The 20,028-nt window shown below is 41.0% G+C and overlaps 1 protein-coding gene across 5 annotated transcripts in view; it reads left to right on the top strand.

The window, feature by feature from the left end:
* The window catches only part of SMARCA2 (SWI/SNF related BAF chromatin remodeling complex subunit ATPase 2), a 190,342-nt gene that overhangs the window by 148,235 nt on the left and 22,079 nt on the right, over nucleotides 1-20,028 (top strand). The gene's annotated exons all lie outside the window — the stretch shown is intronic.

Raw genomic sequence — 20,028 nt, 5'->3', positions numbered from 1 at the left:
CAAAGCGTTCATTTTCAGCATATTATAATGCTAGTGTTCGAGAAAAATATTTGAAAAAATAACAAAACAAAACAAAAAACCCTGTATATGTTAATTCTGTTTGAGGTAGTTAATGAAGTTAAAAATATAAGGTTTATTTAAACATGTATAAACTAGGGATGTGAATATATAACTGTATAAATGGTTAACCGATAAGCCTGGGCTTATTGGTTAACGTTCATGGTTACACAGGCTTCCTGCCCAGCTCCTTGGGAGTCAGCTTGCTGCCTCTGTTTCAGAAGCAGCAGACTGGGGTGGCAGCTGGTTCCCTGTGAATGGCACACACCATCTCCTGGGGAATCAGCTGTGTGTGTGTGTGTGTGTGTGTGTGTGTGTGTGTGTGTGTGTGTGTAAGTAACTGCTGAATTTTTCAACAGTAATACATTTACACAATTACCAACATTTTAACATCCCTAGTATAGACTTTGCCACACTTTAATAAACATATTCATAAACTATATAGGACAATATTCATTGAAATATTCCTCTGTTCCACTAGTACATGCCATAACTTAAAAGACCAGATTGTATTCATTTCAAAATCTTAACTAAACATACAGTATACAATTATATAGATATGTCCAACACCATATTTCCACTATGGGCCAAAGAGAGGAGCAAAGTTAAGACTGGTGGTGTAACTCATTAAAGATTATAGCAAATGAGGGAGATTTACATGTCAGGAAGGAACAGGCTGGATTCTGTGGCAGGTTATTTCTGGACAGTACAATGTAAAAGGATTTTTTAAGATGTAGAATATTTTTAAAGAAAATGTGATAGAACTTTAGAGTGTTGGCAGGACCCATTGAAACACAGTTTCAGAATTAAGTCTTTTACACATATTTTTGTTTGTGAATATAGTAAATGAATATTTTTTGAAACATCTGGGGTGTAGTGTTGTTGATACATTAAGTGATCTGAATACTTGGACCATCAGGTGTAGTTCTGCTTTTATAACAATCAGACATAGTTTTAAGGCTACAGTATGATCGCAGTTTATTATCCAGTGGATAACTATTCTCATAAAATTACCCATTTTATTTAACGTGCTGAATCACCTTTGGCAATTTTAGCTCAGAAGAATTTATCTGAACCTGCATTGGAGTTCTTCTTCTTCGAGTGTTTGCTTATGTTGATTCCATTGTAGATGTGCACATGCCCACTAGTGTTCCCTCTAAGGTTTTCCATCCATGGAGTACATTTTGTCTTGTGCATCAATATTGAGGTCATGTGTGCATGTTCGGATGTGTGCCACTGTGGCATCGAAGTTATAGACCTCTCCATTTCCCCCTCTGCTGCCATGTCTCCCATCCTCCCTTAGCCCCATCTGCTCCCCTGTTGCCTACTGCTGTTCCCTACCCCTCACTCTCCTCTGCTGTCCTGTCTCCTGCCCTTCTCATTCCCCTAAGCCTTCCTGGGACCTGCACTCCCATCCTCTATGACCCCTGCACCTGCCCTTCCCTTTTCCCTCTCCTCGAAATCCCCTTCCCATCCTCTCTCCTAACACCTCCCTCTACCCACCTACCCTGCCTCTCTCCTCTGCCCTCTGGTGCCCATCCCTCCCCTCTACACCCCTCACCACATCTGCCCTTCTGTTTCACCCCCAGAATCACTCTCTGGCACTTGCACCTTCCCTTACCTCCTATGCTCTCCTGGTGCCTCCTCCTTCCCTCACTGACCCTGCCCCCCTTGCCCATTTTCTCTCTGGTGCCCACCCCTTCACCATCCTCTGCCCCAGTTCTCATCACGCCCCCTCTGCACCCTCACACATAACTTGCTCCATTCCCTGCCTTCCTCATGCCCACCCCTCTTTCAACCCCTCTTCTCCCAACACCCACTCTTCCCCTCTCCTCTTCCTTCTTCTTGCCCCGTCCATCTCCTCTCCCTGCATCACTCTGTCCCCTCCCCACTCCCACTGATACCTTCCCATTCCCCCCACCCCTGTTCCTTCTGCCCTTTCCCTTCATTTTCTCCTTTTGGTCCCCTGGCATTTGTCTCTTCACCGTGCGCCTTGGTGCCTTGCCCTTTCTTCTCCTGCTCTGGCCCCCTCCTCTCAGCACAAGCCCCTTCCTCTCCTCACCCCCAACCTTCCTGTTAGTTCTTCCTTCTCTTATCTTCTTCCATACTGGCACCCGCACCTGCCGGGCAGGGCAACATGTCGGGCATCTGCCGTCTGTGCTGGGGCTGGAGCCTGGGTTGCAGTGCTATTTTTAGTACTGCGGTCGCAGCCCCATCATCCTCAGCCTCAGCTGCTCCCAGGGACTGGGCCTCTCAGCGAGCCACTGCCAGGACTGGAGCCGCGGCCACAGTGCTCTTTTTATTACCGCACCCAGGCTGTGTCCAGACTCCATGCCTCCTTCGACGGAGGCATGTAGATTAGCCACATCGGAAGAGGGAAATGAAGCCGCGATTAAAATAATCGCGGCTTCATTTAAATTTAAATGGCTGCCGCGATCTGCCGATCAGCTGTTTGTCGGCAGATCGGGGGAGTCTGGACGCGATGCCCCGACAAAGAAGCCTTTCTTCATCGACACAGGTAAGCCTCGTGAAACCAGGTTTACCTGTGTCGATGAAGAAAGGCTTCTTTGTCGGGGCATCGCGTCCAGACTCTCCCGATCTGCCGACAAACAGCTGATCGGCAGATCGGGGCAGCCATTTAAATTTAAATGAAGCCGCGATTATTTTAATCGCGGCTTCATTTCCCTCTTCCGATGTGGCTAATCTACATGCCTCCGTCGACGGAGGCATGGAGTCTGGACACAGCCCCAGTCTCCGTCTCCAGCTCCAACAGCTCCCACACAGGCCTTGTGGTGGCTGCCCAGCTGCTCCTGTAGTGGTCAGTCACCCTCCATACAGCCCCACACTCGGGAGCAACTGGGACCTCCACTGTGCAGCTCCCCTGAGGGGATGGACAGGAATGAAATTCTTGGTGCATGCCCGCACAGGCACACATCTTATAGGGAACCCTGGTGCCCATGTGCCTGGTCATCCTAGATTTTTGCCTTAGTAGTACAGACCGGTAAGTCTAACTTCAGTACCGGGCAAATTAGTCGAAACAATAGTAAAGAATAAAATTGTGAAGCATGTAGAAGAACATAATTTGTTGGACAATAGTCAACATGGTTTCTGTAAAGGGAAATCCTGTCTTACAAATCTATTAGAGTTCTTTGAAGGGGTTAACAAACATGCGGATGAGGGGGATCCAGTAGATATAGTATACTTGGATTTTCAGAAAGCCTTTGACAAGGTCCTTCACCAAAGGCTCTTGTGTAAATTACATGGCCAAGGGAAGGTCCTTTTTTGGATTGAGAACTGGTTAAAAGACAGGAAACAAAGGGTAGGAATAAATGGTAAATTTTCAGATTGGAGAGGGGTAACTAGTGGTGTCCCTCAAGGATCAGTCCTGGGACCAATCCTTTTCAACTTATTCATAAATGATCTGGAGAAAGGGGTAAGCAGTGAGGTAGTAAAGTTTGCAGATGATACCAAACTGTTTAGGATAGTCAAGACGGAAGCAGACTGTGAGGGACTCCAAGAAGATCTCACCAAACTGAGTGATTGGGCAACAAAATGGCAAATGAAATGTAATGTGGATAAGTGTAAAGTAATGCACATCGGGGAAAAATAACCCCAACTATACGTACAGTATGATGGGGACTAATTTGGCTACAACAAATCAGGAAAGAGATCTTGGAGTTATCGTGGACAGTTCTCTGAAAACTTCCACGCAGTATGTAGCGACGGTCAAAAAGGCAAATAGGATGCTAGGAATTATTAGGAAAGGGATAGAAAATAAGAGCCAGAATATCTTACTGCCCCTGTATAAAACTATGGTACGCCCACATCTTGAATACTGCGTACAGATGTGGTCTCCTCACCTCAAAAAAGATATTTTGGCCTTGGAATGGGTTCAGTAAAGGGCAACTAAAATGATTAGGGGTTTGGAACGGGGCCCATATGAGGAGAGGCTAAAGCGACTGGGACTTTTCAGTTTAGAAAAGAGGAGACTGAGGGGATATGATAGAGGTCTATAAAATGAGTGGTATGGAGAGGGCTGATAAAGAAAAGTTATTTATTAGTTCCCTAAATAGAAGAACTAGAGGGAAACCAAATGAAATTAATGAGTAGCAGGTTTAAAACTAATAAAAGAAAGTTCTTCTTCACACAGCGTGTAGTCAACCTGTGGAACTCCTTGCCAGAGGAGGCTGTGAAGGCTAGGACTATAATAGAGTTTAAAGAGAAGCTGGATAAATTCATGGAGGTTAGGTCCATAAAAGGCTATTAGCCAGGGGATAAAATGGTGTCCTTGGCCTCTGTTTGTCAGAGACTGGAGAGAGATGGCAGGACACAAATCACTTGATCATTGTCTTCGGTCCACCCTCTCTGGGGCACCTGGTGCTGGCCGCTGTCGGCAGACAGGATACTGGGCTAGAAGGACCTTTGGTCTGACCCAGTACGGCCATTCTTATGTTCTAGTATCCATAGGGCTGGCTGTGTCACCCCCTTCAATGCCGTACTCCTGCATTGGTATGTCAAGTAATGCCAGCCCTATGCCCTCTGAGTTAATTCTTACCTCACATAGTGGTCAGTTGGAGTGCCTTTAATTGCTTGTCAAGGATTGTGGTTTTCTTATCTTGAACTTTGTGCCTTTAGGCTTTGTCCATAGTTACTTTTTGTGAACTCCAACTCTGTCTCCAAGTATTCTGCCTGTCAGTTTCCTACAATGGAATCGACATGAGCAAGCACTCAAAGAAAAAACCGTTAACCACCTTCTCGTAAGTATTAGTCTTTGAGATGTGTTGCTCATGTCTATTCCATTACCCACTTTTCCGTCCCTCTTTTGGAGTTATTCGCAAGAAGGAATCAAGAGGGCATAGGGCCAACAGCACCTGATATGCCAGCACATGACTGCAGTGCTCAAGGGGTAACTCAGCCAGCCCTATAGATACCACTGAGGCAAAATTTTCTGACTACTCATCTGGGTACATGGACACCTACAATGGAATTAACATGAGCAATATTTATAAAAAGGTGGGTAACAGTTTTTCTCATTGCACTGGACAGTGTATAATGAGAAACTTTGGGTCAAAATCATAGCTGGGGGAAAGTAGTCTCCCAACTATTAAAGAATAATCGGCTGTTCCCATTAACTACTTTGAGCTATTTGTTGAAATGTGAAAATGATAGGAAGTGGTCACAGGACTGTGTGTTGCATTGTTTTTAGTTTTTTAGCAGCAGCTTTTAAGATAAGATGTGGTGTTATGGACTTATTAACCAACCTGTTTGAAAAGCATGTTCCTCTCTCTGATTTTGTCTTCATACCATCTCTATCTCTACTAAGGAGGATATTTAAGGTCTGTTTTGCTTTCTAAAGGAAAGCATTGGTCTCTATGGGGGACAGGCTAATTGGGTAGCTGATTTTAATATTAACTCCATTTAATCTCCTGGGTTTGAGCATTCCTTACCTTTTGAGAGAAGGTGCTTGGACAGGGAGAAGTGTAGAAGAGCTTATGCCAGGGCATCATATAACAGGAAACCACACTGCACATAAGCTGCATGTTGCATGCATAATCTGTTGTACCAGGTGAAGAAACCCTAGATATATTGGTGACAGTTCCTTTTTCTTTCCCTTCTTCTCCTGGCCTCAATGTGGACAGTGAAGGGTTACCATCTTCCAACTAGTCAGACATGAAAATAAATGTCACCCCTCGCCTTGTTCCTGCTCTAGGGATGTTAAATTTCAATTAATCAACTAATCAAGTAGTCTATGAAATTTCCCTCGACTAGTTGATAATAGAGGCACTCGCTATCCTGCTGCGTCTCTCCCTTTGAAATGTACAAAAGCCGTTCATGGTTGGGACTGGCACCAGCAGGGAGTGCTTCATTCCCTGCCCGCGCTGTTTCCCCACTGAGCACCTGTCTCTCCTGTCCCCCTGCAGATAGTGCTAGGGGGAACCGGCTCCTGCTCCCTCCTGCTTGCTGCTTCTCTCTCTGATAGCTGAGGGGGAAGCAACTAGTTGAGTCACTTCTCGACTAGTGGCTTATATCCCTATCCTGCTCCTTTTCCCTAATCCATACTTCCTTTAGTCCAGTGTTTAACTTGCGTTAGGGCTAAGCCCCAGCACCTATAGACCTTCGGGCTTGCTGTATCAGTTATGAATGTAGAAAAATTGCTCGAGTCCCTGCACTTCTTTTGTTACAAATTAAGCACTGCTTTGTCTGTACTGTATCTGATTGGTTGGGATCCCCCCAGATTCTGTCAGACACCCCAGAGCTAAGATAAAGGAATGATCTTTGGTGTCCCCCACTACCCGGTGTTTTCACTGCTCCTCCACCTTGTACATTTTAATACATTTTAAGAGAGTTAAGTTACAAGATAGTGTCATCCGCATTCTAGATAAGGGAGAAGACGGTTAAAATCCTTATTTCACAGATACTGCCTTCCATTTCTGAATGTTCAGTTCTTCTCCATCAAGATACAAATGTTAACATTTGCATGCAGATACCTGTTTAAGCAAATAGTGTTTACATACACAAACTCCATCTGTACATGTAGGGATCAAAGTAAATTTGTCTCTCTTTACCTCGCTGGTCCTGGCTCCCTTCAGCTGTTTTTAGGATATGAATATGCTGTATTAGAAACTGATAGCTACGAAAGAGAGTGACTCCTTTAAAATATGAAATACAAATCAGTTTACTTATCACTCTGAATAGATTTGGCAAATGACAAATCTTTAATACTGGGAATGGAAAAGTTATATCCCAAAGAGAAAGCAAGTTGTTCACTTGGAGTAGAGCTTTCCTGGAGTGGTTTTGAAATGGACATGCTGATAATATCTTGTTTTTATTGAGATAGAAAATAATTGTTAGCTTTAAATCTAAAGTGCTGATGTTTTCTTCAGTACTAAAACTTGGGTTTGCACTGACCCAGACCATTCTCTAATCCTTCTTTCCTCTTCTTGTCACTCATAATCCCTGTGGGACAACACTCAGCTTCAGCTCCTAACTCCCAAGACTGCTAGTCAAATACTCCACCTGCCGTTCAGATTCTCAGTTTCCCCCTTAATTTTTTAAACTGAAAACTCTAGGCTTGTCATCTGGCCTTAAACTCCTCAGTGCTGGGTCACAAGATGAGTTTATCTTGTTTTGTGTCTCTGGATGGGAAGTTCAGAGGAATATAAGCCCTTTCTTAGTCCATGGTTCAGAGAAAGCTCCTCAGCTATAGTCAGGTTGTAGCCTCATCCTGTTGAACTTTGATAAATTTAAGTGATAACTACTTAAAATAACCCTTCCGTTGAACACACCCCAGCACTTTTCAGCTGTTCATTGGATTGTTTATATGTTTAAGTATCCTCAAGTGGTTGAAAAAATGTTTAAGGTCATTAAGGCAAAATGAAGGTGATGGTGATGTTTGGCTTTTCATCATTATTAATTTCATGGAACAGGCCAAGACTAGGTGTTCATGTGATGTATGTAAACCATTTTGGAAAAGGGTGAGAGAAAAGAGGGCAGTTTTCTGCCATATCCACACATATATCGTTCCTTAGTTTATTTAGTGATAGTTAAGCGTATGCACTTCCTGTGACTTCTTGGAAACAGTTTCCACTTCAGCATTTGCTGTCTACATTAATTGGCTTCAGCGATTCCTTCCCTGATTCCCAATCTCTGCCTATATAACTACTGGATTTTGAGATGGGCACTATTAACCTCTGGCTGGCATGTAAATAGAAGATAGCATGTTTACTTCAAATGATATCAAGCATTCAGGCGTGTCTATGCAATAAAGGAGTTGGTGTTATTTTATAAAAGTGATTTGTTTTTTAAATAATGCATGGATTAATAACTGGCAGGCTAATTCCAGTTTCCAGTCTACAACTCTTTTTTTGTGGCTGAGTTCTATAAACCTGTTTTTTGAGAGGGTTATGGAATGGAAATACGAACACAAATTATACCATTCAGGCTTCTGTAATTTCTTAAATCCCTTCCCTTAGCACCTATTGTAAATACTTAATTGTGTCTTTTGACCTGGTATGCTTCAAACCAAATGCCCTCTTCATAATTTTCTATCATCAGTGGTCCATTCTGGCAGGGAAAGAGTTCTCTGCCTTTCTGTTTATGGGAAGAGGTTTAGCAGAGCTTAAATGGAAATACAATTCTTTAAGCTGGATAATAGCTGTACCACAGTAGTAAAGGGACACTATCAAATCCTATTTAAATACCAGTTTGTTTTTTAAGCTGTTCTCCATTTTCACAATATCTTTGTTGTGAAATTTGAAAATACTGTTCTTATCCCTACTAACTTACGTTTTGCTTGGCATATACTGTTCCTTTTTCTTTTAGGTGTTTACTTTAGTGTTTAGTTATAGTTGGGTTTTCTGGGTTTTGCTCTGCCATATTCCTCTCTCTCTTTTTAAATGAAGTTGAAGGCATTATGCATTTGTTCTCCCTGCTTTGTTTCCAGTGTTTGCGTGCTTGTTGAAAAGTCCTAAAGACTAGCTAGTGAAAACAGTAGGTTAAGTGATGGTTGGGAGAAATGGAAAACCCACTTGTCAGGATCAACTGTGTGATTCACAGCAGATTCCTTCCTTCACATATTCACAGGTGGATGTCTAACATGATTCAGTAAGGACTAAGAGAAGTTATATCAGTGATAAATTCCCTTTCTCTTACTATACACCTTCCTAGAAACTAACCTTAAGAAGTCCAAAAGCAACACTTACCCCACACTTAACACAGCAGGCCTTGGGAGGCACATTGGAGGGTTCTCTGTTAAGGCAATAGAAATGATCAGGTCTTCTGGTGTTTAGGATTTTTGGAGATGTACAGAACCTTCTCCCATACAGAATATAGAGTAACTGTTTGTTATTTCCAAGAGGAGTACTTGGACGAAAGCATCCCACCATCTCCTGTTTCAAGATACCGGTGATACCGTTTTGATGTTTTGTTTTCTATTTTAGCTGCTGCTACATAACCCATCAAAGGACCACAAAACACATGAGATGTTCAGTGGAAGTTGTAGGCAAATGTTGACGAGAGAATTCTTTGTTTACAAAGTACTACATTTACATAATAATAACACAAAACTTGGAAAAAATTTCATCCACAGAACACAAAGTAAATCCTGTTTTGTACTTTAGCTTCTGCAGTGTGTGCCCATAAATCGTTTTCCATTATCCAAGCCTAAACATGGCTCTAAAGCGGAAACTAACCCAGAGCAGGCAGCAACCTGACTACCCATGGTAATCCACAGCTCTTTTCTTTCGTTAATGGGTTTAGAGTGAAAAATCTGGCATCCAGTCTCAAATAAATTACAAAATAACTAAGTATCAGTTGCTTTAGCTTACTTCTATCTTTCTATGCTTCTCTTAACCACCCTGTTCTCCCTAAAGTGAGCTGCTGTTCTCCTCTTCAGCTAGCTGTTGAGCTTGCATGTCCATTGAGTTCTCTCTAATATGTTTTGGGCTTTCTGACCAAAAACCAGTTGTCTGAAAACCTGTTTTTTTCCAAAGGAAACTACATGTCTCCCAAATCCTCTGTGTAAACAAGGCAGTACTGTAACAGACTGCAGTATTTTCCATCTAAAATAGTTCCCATTTGAAAAAATCTGTATTTTAAAATAGTTAGAAAAGTGGAGTTATTCAACTATACAGTTATGGCTCATGTAAGCAAGCTACATTTTCAGGTAAGTGTTATAAGTGTTTGTGCTCCTCAAACCCACTAAGCCCCATGTTCTTTGCTGTAGATGCAGGATTTAATATCTCTAATTACTATTTCCTTTGGATATAAATGGCTTTGAGTTGCCCCGAACTTTGTCATCCCAGAAGTGAATCAATGGCACCTACCTGGACCGTACGTTCTGCCAAACCAAAATAAGAGTAGCAGGACTGAGAATTTGAACATTTTAATTACGGAGATGAGTGATGTGAGTAGTGTACAAATACTCCCCTCTGGCTTTATGCATAATATAATTCTAATAATGTTATTGGTCCCCTGACAGAGTACTAAAAACAGATATCTTATCCAACGGAGCTTGCTAGAGATGTAGTAGGAAGCTAGCAGTGATCTGGGTTATTCTGACTCCTTTAAATACAACCCACCTACTATAGTGTCATATTTTGAATATATGAAGCTTGCCTTACAAATGTTTGGGTCCAGTTATCATTAAAAGAAACAAAATGTGAGGTAGCTTTTTGTTTTTGTTGTGGTGTTTTTGCTTTGTGTCTCTTCCCTCCTCCCCCAAACAACCACACGCAGAGAATATTATTATTTCTTTAAATTGACACTCGTTAAAGAAATGTCTTATTTGAGTTGTCCTGTGCTTATGTGTGCATGTGTGTCAAATTCCAGCTACTATAACTTGCACTGAAGTCAGTGGAGTTAAGGTTGAACAAATTTACTTTTGGTGTTTTTGGAAATACTGTAAAGTAAGAAAGGTACATACACAACTCCACCATCTCCTTTTTCTAATTTTATAGTTCAAGTGGGAAACTCTGCATGGACATAATTGTCATGGAAGACAGGTACTTTTATTTGATTGGGAACAGATCGAAGGAAAAAACTAAAAATGGTTATTTAGAAATTACTTTGAAAAACACTTCATGGGAATCTATGATAAATATCATTTAATACATTCCTACTTTTTTATTACCTTTTCTTGATACACTCTGCATAGCCTGAGCAGGGCTAGGCAGAGCCTCAGCGCACTGTTCTCAAGCTACTGCTGGGGCAGTTTGCATGAAGGAGATTCTCAGTGAAATGTGCACAATGAAATCCACTAAATATATTGTGACAGGGAATAAAATAAACCTTCCACCCTGCACCTGTGGTGTCTGCTGGCAATTTTCACTGAATTGTACTGTACCATATTCTGCAAATTCTAAATATTCATTTAGAGATTCCCCCTCCCCCTCCTTTGCAAATATATAGTTATCAATTGTAAAACCAAGCTCCCGCTATTCTTGACCTCAAGCAGAAGCCTGAGGTGTGATGAGAGATGCCCTTCGGCCATCCATCAAGGCTCCTGGTGCTCCGTCATACCTTATTAGGGGTCTGAAGGATGAAGTGAGGCTCTTCTGGCACTTCCATTATCCTTTGGCCCTGTTCATGGAAGGATGCTTGGTACCACTCTTCCCTACTCCTCAAATCCATGCTGAGGCTCAGTGAAAGGGAGTCCTTCCTACACCCGATCTTGGACACCGTTGCAGCGCTACTGCTTTGTTATTTGTAAATAACCTCTTTCAGGGCTTAGGGAAAGTGTATATGAGAGCAATGCTAACATACTTGTGCTCGAGTCAGGATGTACAACTGACCACCTACCCATAGTGAAATTTGCACAAGTGCTGTCAAGTGTACAAACTTAAAAACACAGTGAATAAAACTAGTTTATTTCAGTACTAATAATATAGAGGTTTCTTGTGCTAATAGTAAGGATATAATGAATTAGAAATGCATTGATTGCCACAGTTGCTGGTTTCCAGTTTTCACCCTGTTGAAACTTGGCAGGACTCTGAACAGCAGCACAAGTGCATTGTTGCTGTCTGTCTGCCGATGTTGAAAGATTGCACTGCACTGGTTTCTGCTCTTTTCACATTTAAAATGTTTTCTTGCAACCATAAGGTCTAGAAGATGTTTTTTAATTGAAAGTAGAATGGGGGACACTCACAAAGGAAAGCTTTCTACTTATTATGGGCAAGTGGATTTTAAAGCAATGGGCCATGAGACAGACCTTTTCCACGTAGGCCTCATTCTCTTTGCCACTTGTTACTTACATAACTGTGAGAGGATGATCCTTGAGCTAATCTATCCTTGGATGAAGAATTATATGTGTAAAATATTTAGGTTTTTAGTGTTTTAGAGGGATTTTTTTAAAGTGTGTGGAAGGAGTGGTGTCAAATTACACTTTCTTGTACCAGTTAGCTGATAATAGGACAACTATAAGAGTTGATACTCCTAATTTATACCAGTGTAAATGTGAGCCGGAATTTTCCCATGTGTCAATTGCATCTTTTGATTGGAACACTCTTCTATTCCAGCAATGATCCTGCCAGTTTTGCCAGGAGGTGGATGGAAAATAGGCTATCCGTACCATTGCTGTTTATAAGTTAATGCCTATTACGCCCGCTGGCGTGTAGAGCAGCAATGAAGGTTCTCCATTTTTGTTTGTCTTTGGCCATTTTGCTATTTATAGCTATTAATATATTAATAGATCGCTACATATTTTTTTTCCTGCTGCCTAAAACGAGTTAAACTGTGATCTTCAGAACTGGAAAAATGGATATTCCAACTCTCTGCCACACTAACTGCCTTGAGTAGCTAAAAGCTGGTCACATCTGTTACTAGATTATGTAAGTTAAGTGATGTTCCATTACAAAAAGTGTATATAAAATCTCTGAAATGTGTTGTCAACAAGAAGTAACTACAGCTTTAGAGCAATTTTTCTCTCTTTTTAACATTGCCTTGGCAAAGGTTGCAGATCAGTATGTCGTAACAAACAAAAATGAGAATCTGAAACTCTGCCTTTGGCCACTATTTTACATTTTAATGATGAGCTTGTTATTGACATTGACTGTCCTTGAAGAAAAACAGAGAGGCTGCAGGTCCATGTTACAGGCAAATTAACTTTTGGAGGGGCTTGCTAAAGACATCAAGTGTTTTTGTTTCTTCTGCTTTTGTCAGATTGTAACAGGGTATTTTGTTCATTTACTAGTTGGTACAGAAATTGTTAGCAGCCACTTGCTAGAGAAGGAGATTCATAGAAACCAGGGATTGACTCTTACTAGAGTCTGCTATAGTACACTTCTATTGTACATCAATCCCAGGCTCCTGGGATTGATGATTAGCCTGTGTGCATCTGGCATAGGTGAGTGCAGGACTGTAGTTGTCATTTTAATTATGTTCCCTTCTCTCTGGAGACTGTTTACCACATTTACCAAGTCTGATATGAAAGTTGGAGTGTGGACTCCTGCTTGTGCTGTAGACTCTTCTTTTGTCTGGTACTTGATAAATATTTTAGAACTGCCACTTTTTTATTTTCAAAAAGTTAAAATTTGCTTGTGGCACACTAGTTTTAGCACAGGACTCCACTTAGGGAGAGAAAAAACTTTTTTGTTTAAATTGAAAGACTTTATGCATGTTACTTCTGGAACTTCCTTGAATTACCTGTTTTTGAGTGAATTATAGCTATTTTGTAATGTGAGCAGCCTATCAGAATCACCAGTGCAGGGTTATGAAACTTTCAAATACATGACACAAACCACTTTGTCTGCTCATCCAGATGTTCAAATGATAATGCAAGTTAATAGAAATAGCACTTCCTGATTCAGTAACAGATGAAGGAACACTGTTTATTGGGAAAGTCAAATCAGTCCAGAAGTGAATAATTAAAACATCTTTCACAAAAATGTGTCTCTTTCTCTGGACTAATGCATGGAGTTTATAAAATACAGAGGAGCACTTCTATCATGAAGTATTTCATAAGAACAGCTTCTCTATGCACAAAGCTACACTTGAAAGGGACCTGTAATTAGCACATTGTGCTGCATGTTGGTGGTCTGCCCAGGGTACAGTGCAAGCATGCAGGACTCTTTCATTCTGCAGCTATAAACAAAACTTGATAGTTGTCTTGTTCTGTCACGACATGTGAAATTCTCCAAAGAAAAATATGAGCATTTTCAATGTTTTTGTTTTCCTATCTGGTTTTCTCAACTTCAAATATCTGAAATGTTGAGTTGTTTTATAGGTCAATACATTTTTATTTCTGTCTCCCATATCAAAAAAGGGACATTGCCTGTTCTTTTTGGCAATATACTGCCAAGACAAGTAAACTGACACAATATCTGCAAATATATACAGGTTGGACCTCATATTGTCTGGACTTCTGTAGTCTGGCGGCATAGACGGTATGGCATCCCGATGGTGCTGCCAGGCTGGAGCACTCACAGGAAAAAGCCAGGCCATGCTCAGCAAATCCTCCCTGCCTTCCCGAGGGGCTGGCCCTGACTGCAAGGCTCCGCAGCTGCACTTCCTCGTCCCATGAGCACCCCTGCCCAGTCCCCAATCAGTCAGTGCAAGCCCCTTTGCTGTCACCAGAGCAGAGCCCCACAGCCGGTGATAGCAGAGGGCTGTCATTGACCTCCCCAGGTCCAACAGATTCCTTAGTTTGGGAATGAAGCGAAGTTAGTCTCCTCCCAAGACAAATAAAAATAAAACAACCAGCGAGCAAAATGGCTTTTAAAAATCTGAGTTTATTCTCTAATGGTGTATAATTTATATTTGTGTATCCACATGGATAAAAATGGATGGTCTAGTGCCGTAGTAGTGAACTATCACTCCTTTCTGTCACAGTTGATTCTTGTTAATTTATGCTGGTCCCTGCTTCCTGTTCAGCATGTAGCCTGCTAGTTGCTAGGCAACCAGGAGTGATTTACTGCACAGGCTTTTTATGTGGAAGCTGTCCTGGTTATTATTTTTAATTATAAAAGTGGGGGATATGGATTAAAACGGGAATCTGGCATTCGTAATTAATAATTTTCTTCCAGCATATCCACAGCACAGCCATTTGAGACTTCTCTAGAAAAGAAATGTTTTGTATTGTATTCTAACCCTATCCATTTATGGTATGAATATACATGCACAGAGGGAATAGGAGAGGGAATCCTTTTGTGAGAAAGGTTCAGTAAAAAATGGTAAAACTCCAAGCTTTCACTGATCTAGGTAGACTAAATCAGATGTTAGTCTTTTGTATCTGCTACATATTTCATTGCTTAATGTTTTTCCTATTCACAGCTTCACATAATTTGAAGTAATTAGCTGTGCCAAATTACATAGGAATTCAGTGTTTGTATGAATTTTTAGCTTGACAAATGACCAAAGCCATAGATAAAATTCTACCCCTGCCTATTTTTTAATATTGGATTTAGTTTTACTATTTAGTTTCATAATTAAAGATAGTAAGGCTATGTATTTACTTATGGAGCCATGACACAATAAATACAACTATGATATCATTGGTATTACAGGAACCTGGTGGGATGGGACGCACGATTGGAATGTTGGTATGGAAGGGTACGGCTTGCTCAGGAAGGACAGACAGGGAAAAAAGGGAGGAGGGGTTGCCTTGTATATTAAAAATGTACACATTTGGACTGAAGTGGAGATGAACATAGGAGATAGCTGTGTAGAGAGTCTCTGGGTTAAGCTAAAAGGGGTAAAAAATGAGGGTGATGTCATGCTAGAAGTCTACTACAGGCCACCTAGCCAGGTGGAAGAGGTGGATGAGGCCTTTTTTAAACAATTAACAAAACTATCCAAAGCCCAAGATTTGGTGGTGATGGGGGACTTCAACTATCCAGACATATGTTGGGAAACTAACACAGCGGGGCACAGGCTATCCAATAAGTTTCTGGACTGCATTGGAGACAACTTTCTGTTTCAGAAGGTTGAAAAAGCTACCAGAGGAGAAGCTGTTCTGGATTTGATTTTAACAAATAGGGAGGAACTAGTTGAGAACTTGAAAGTGGAAGACAGTATGGGGGACAGTGATCATGAAATAATAGAGTTCATGATCTTAAGGAAAGGTAGAAGGGAGACCAGCACAATTGAGGTAATGGATTTCAGGAAGGCAGATTTTGATAAGCTCAGAGAACTTGTAGGTAAGGTCCCATGGGAAGCATGACTGAAGGGAAAAACAACTGAGGAGAGTTGAAAGTATTTCAAAGGGACGTTGTTAAGGGCCCAAAAGCAAACAATTCCGCTGTGTAGGAAAGATAGAAAATACGGCAAAAGACCAACTTGGCTTAACAAGGAGATCTTGCATGATCTCAAAATAAAAAAGGAGTCCTATAAAAAATGGAAACTAGGACAAATAACAAAGGATGAATATAGGCAAGCAACACGGGAATGCAGGGGCAAGATTAGAAAGGCAAAGGCACAAAATGAGATCCAACTAGCTACAGGCATAAAGGGGAACAAGAAGACCTTTTATAAATACATTAGAAGCAAGAGGAAGACCAAGGACAAGTAGGCCCACTGCTCAGTGAGGAAGGAGAAGCAGTAACAGGAAACTTGGAAATGGTAGAGATGCTCAATGACTTCTTTGTTTCGGTCTTCACTGAGAAGTCTGGAGGTGTTCCTAACGTAGTGAATACAAGCGGAGAGAGGGTAAGTTTAGAAGATAGGATACACAAAGAACAAGTTAAAAATCACTTAGGAAAGTTAGATGTCAGCAAGTCACCAGGTCCTGATGAAATGCATCCCAGGATACTCAAGGAGCTGATAGAGGAGGTATCTGAGCCTTTAGCTATGATCTTTGAAAAATCATGGAAGACGGGAGATTCCAGAAGACTGGAAAAGGGCAAATATTGTGCCCATCTATAAAAAGGGGAATAAGAACAACCCAGGAAACTACAGACCGGTCAGTTTAACGTCTGTCCCAGGGAAGATAATGGAGCAGGTAATTAAGGAAATCGTATGCAAACACTTGGAAGGTAATAAAGTGATAGGGAATAGCCAGCATGGGTTTGTGAAGAACAAGTCATGCCAAACTAATCTGATAGCTTTCTTTAATAGGATAATGAGCCTTGTAGATAAGGGAGAAGCGGTGGATGTCATATACCTAGACTTTAGTAAGGCATTTGATACGGTCTCGCATGATATTCTTATTGATAAACTAGGCAAATATAACTTAGATAGGGCCACGATAAGGTGGGTGCATAATTGGCTGGATAACCGTAGTCAGAGAGTTGTTGTTAATGGTGCTAAATCCTGCTGGAAAGGGATAACAAGTGGAGTTACGCAAGGGTCTGTTTTGGGACCCGTACTGTTCAATATCTTCATCAATGATGTAGATATTGGGATAGAGAGTACGCTTATTAAGTTTGCAGATGATACCAAACCTGGGTGGGGTTGCAACTTCTTTGGAGGATAGGGACATAATTCAAAATGACCGTAGCAAGTTAGAGAAATGGTCAGAGGTAAACAGGATGAGGTTTAATAAAGAGAAATGCAAAGTGCTCCACTTAGGAAGGAACAATCAGTTCCATACATACAAGATGGGAAGCGACTGTCTAGGAAGGAGCATGGCGGAAAGAGATCTAGGGGTCATTGTGGACCACAAGTTGAATATGAGTCAACAGTGTGATGCTGTTGCAAAAAAAGCAAATATGATTCTAGGTTGTATCAACAGGTGTGTTGTAAGCAAAACTCATGAAGTCATTCTGCCTCTCTACTCTGCACTAGTTAGGCCTCAGCTGGAGCACTGTGTCCAGTTCTGGGCGCCACATTTCAAGAAAGATGTGGAGAAATTGGAAAGGGTACAGAGAAGAGCGACAAGAATGATTAAAGGTCTAGAGAACATGACCTATGAAGCCAGGCTTCATGAACTGGGCTTATTTAGTTTGGAAAAAAAAAGATTAAGGGAGACATGATAGCGGTTTTCAAATATCTAAAAGGGTGTCACAAGGAGGAAGGAGAAAATTTGTTCCTCTTGGTTTCTGAGGACAGGACAAGGAGTAATGGGCTTAAAGTTCAGCAAGGGAGGTTTAGATTGGACATTAGGAAAAAATTCCTAACTGTCAGGGTGGTCAAATATTGGAATAAATTGCCAAGGGAGGTGGTGGAATCTCCCTCTCTGGAGATATTTAAGAACAGGTTAGATAGACATCTGTCAGGGATGGTGTAGACGGAGCTTGGTCCTGCCTTGAGGGCGGGGGGCTGGACTCGATGACCTCTCGAGGTCCCTTCCAGTCCTATGATTCTATGACACAGGCTATTCAGTACAGACACCAAGGGGCTTTTCTGACTTCCAGTAGTGAGAGAGAGAAGCTTGGTTTAAAATGTGAACAGAACAGATTATTTAGCAGTTTTTTGCTTTAAATATAAAGGATATCACTACAAATTGTTTTTAATTGCTGTCAGAAGTATGGTTGGGGCCAATCCACTATGAAAAGAGCTTGATACTTCACTTTGAACTCAGTGTTACATTGCTTCTTCTCAAATAGACTTTTGAAGTAGGAAGCCCCCGAAGTTTCAAACATAGCAGTGAGACTTACTCCTTCTGAGGAGCTAATCCGGGCTGTCAGTTGAGAAGAGAGTGGCTTGGAGCTACGAATTTGATTTGCCATACCTTTTAAATGACAGAACAGCGGGTATGTTTTGCTAGCAGTAATAGCTGTTTGGGTTTTTTCTGTACTTTAAAAGTCTTTATTTCACTGTATGATATAATTGTGTGGCTATGGTGAACTACAGCATCTGATGCCAATGCTACTAATTTCATTGCTGTTTTGCAACAAGGAATCTTTAGCAGCCTCTCTATTATGTAGTGTGCATGCATGTAAGAAATTAAGTGAAAAGGCCAGATTTTTAAACAGAATATAATAAGTATGTCTGTAAAATGGCACAAATCCGTTAGCTTCTGAAAATGTGCGCACACATAGAGTTACTGAAGTTACAAAGCCAGCCACTCAGAAGTTAGGAAATGCCAGCATGAAGGCTGTCTTGTGTGACTTTTAATTCAGCCACCATGTGCATATGTATTATAATAGTGCTTTTGATTATGTAAATTCATAATAGCTTGTTCTTCAGCACCGAATGTACCATGTTCAATTAATGAGTTAGCTATTCAATATTTTGTATTTATCCTCATTGTTTAATGTCTGACCCTACGCATTATTTACTGCACTCCATTCAAACCCTACTTTGAAGACAGAATTCTTAATTTCATCATCACCTTTTTGGTGGTACAAATCACTGTAGTATTGTAGTGCTTCCCAAACATAATGGATTTTCACAACACTTCTGTGAGATGAGTGGCTTGATTCTATTTTACAGATGGGGAACTTTGGCACAGATCAATTAAAATTAAAAGTACTAATTTGGAGTGCTCAGTTTGAAATGGTTGGACCGGTATAGTCAGTGGGTCGATCGCAGGCCACATCCAAAAATCATCCAGAGGCAGGGACCTGATGTGGAAAACTTTTGCCCAAATGGTTAACATAAGTAACTGAAAACAGCATCTTATAATAGGAACTATGGGGCAACCTTAATAATAGACAATGCTACTAGTGCTGCCTATAATACGCACATAGATCCAAATGGAAGCCTGTCTGCTGCTCTCTGTGGGATCCTTACCATAGTTTCATACATGTATATAAAAAATTATAAATTGTATTTCATTGTATTATTTCATGAGAATGTAGTAGTAACCCCTTAGTAAGGCATTGATCAAGCTTTTATTATAGTATCTCTAATTTCACACGCTCTTCCTCCCCCCCCCCCCCCCCAAGTCTACAAAAACCTAAAAGTGGTAGTTTTTGGTTGGTTGGTGATGGGAAGGTGTTTGTCTACCCCCTCCCCGCCTTTGTCCTCATCAAATAAGTCCACTTTCATTGGCTGGATCTATAAATAGCTGCAACAGGTAGAGAATTTGTGTTCATAACCATTATGAATGCATGTAATTATTTCTCCTCCCATCCCGAGTATCACAATGAGACTAGTACCCTTTAGCATGCTAAATACAGTTCAGTAGTGTTCTCGCAAAGTCAAAACAAGCCTATGGAAAAGAGTTATGCATTTTAAGATTTTCTTTTATACCTGATGTAGTATCTATATGCTTCTCAGGTAAATTGATGAAGTTCCTAATAGACTTGGTGGAGTCATGGGCTCTTTTCTCTTAATGGTATAAGACATTGTGCTTGGAATATCTCTCTTAGTTTTTTCTCTGTCTCAAATTCAGCATATAAAATGGGAGGGTGTCACAATACAACAACACAGGAGTATTAGGCTTGAGGAAAGCAAACTGATTTAAGAAATCTGGAACCATGTAGGAAAAATAAGCAGAGGTGAAAAACTGTTTATTCCACATCATTTCCTTAGAACATAATTTCTCTAGCCAGTGGATTCTATTCTTTCTACTCTAGTTAGATAGATGTTTAGATATCCGAATAGGTTACAGGACATCAAAGGAGGCCAGTGACCCATTATTTCAACCCCCCT

This window comes from Pelodiscus sinensis, chromosome 6 (genome assembly GCF_052426305.1).
Source record: "Pelodiscus sinensis isolate ZL-2025 chromosome 6, ASM5242630v1, whole genome shotgun sequence".
Classification (NCBI taxonomy): domain Eukaryota; kingdom Metazoa; phylum Chordata; order Testudines; family Trionychidae; genus Pelodiscus; species Pelodiscus sinensis.
The sequence above is the reverse complement of the archived record's forward strand: the minus strand, read 5'-3'. Positions and strand labels throughout refer to the sequence as shown.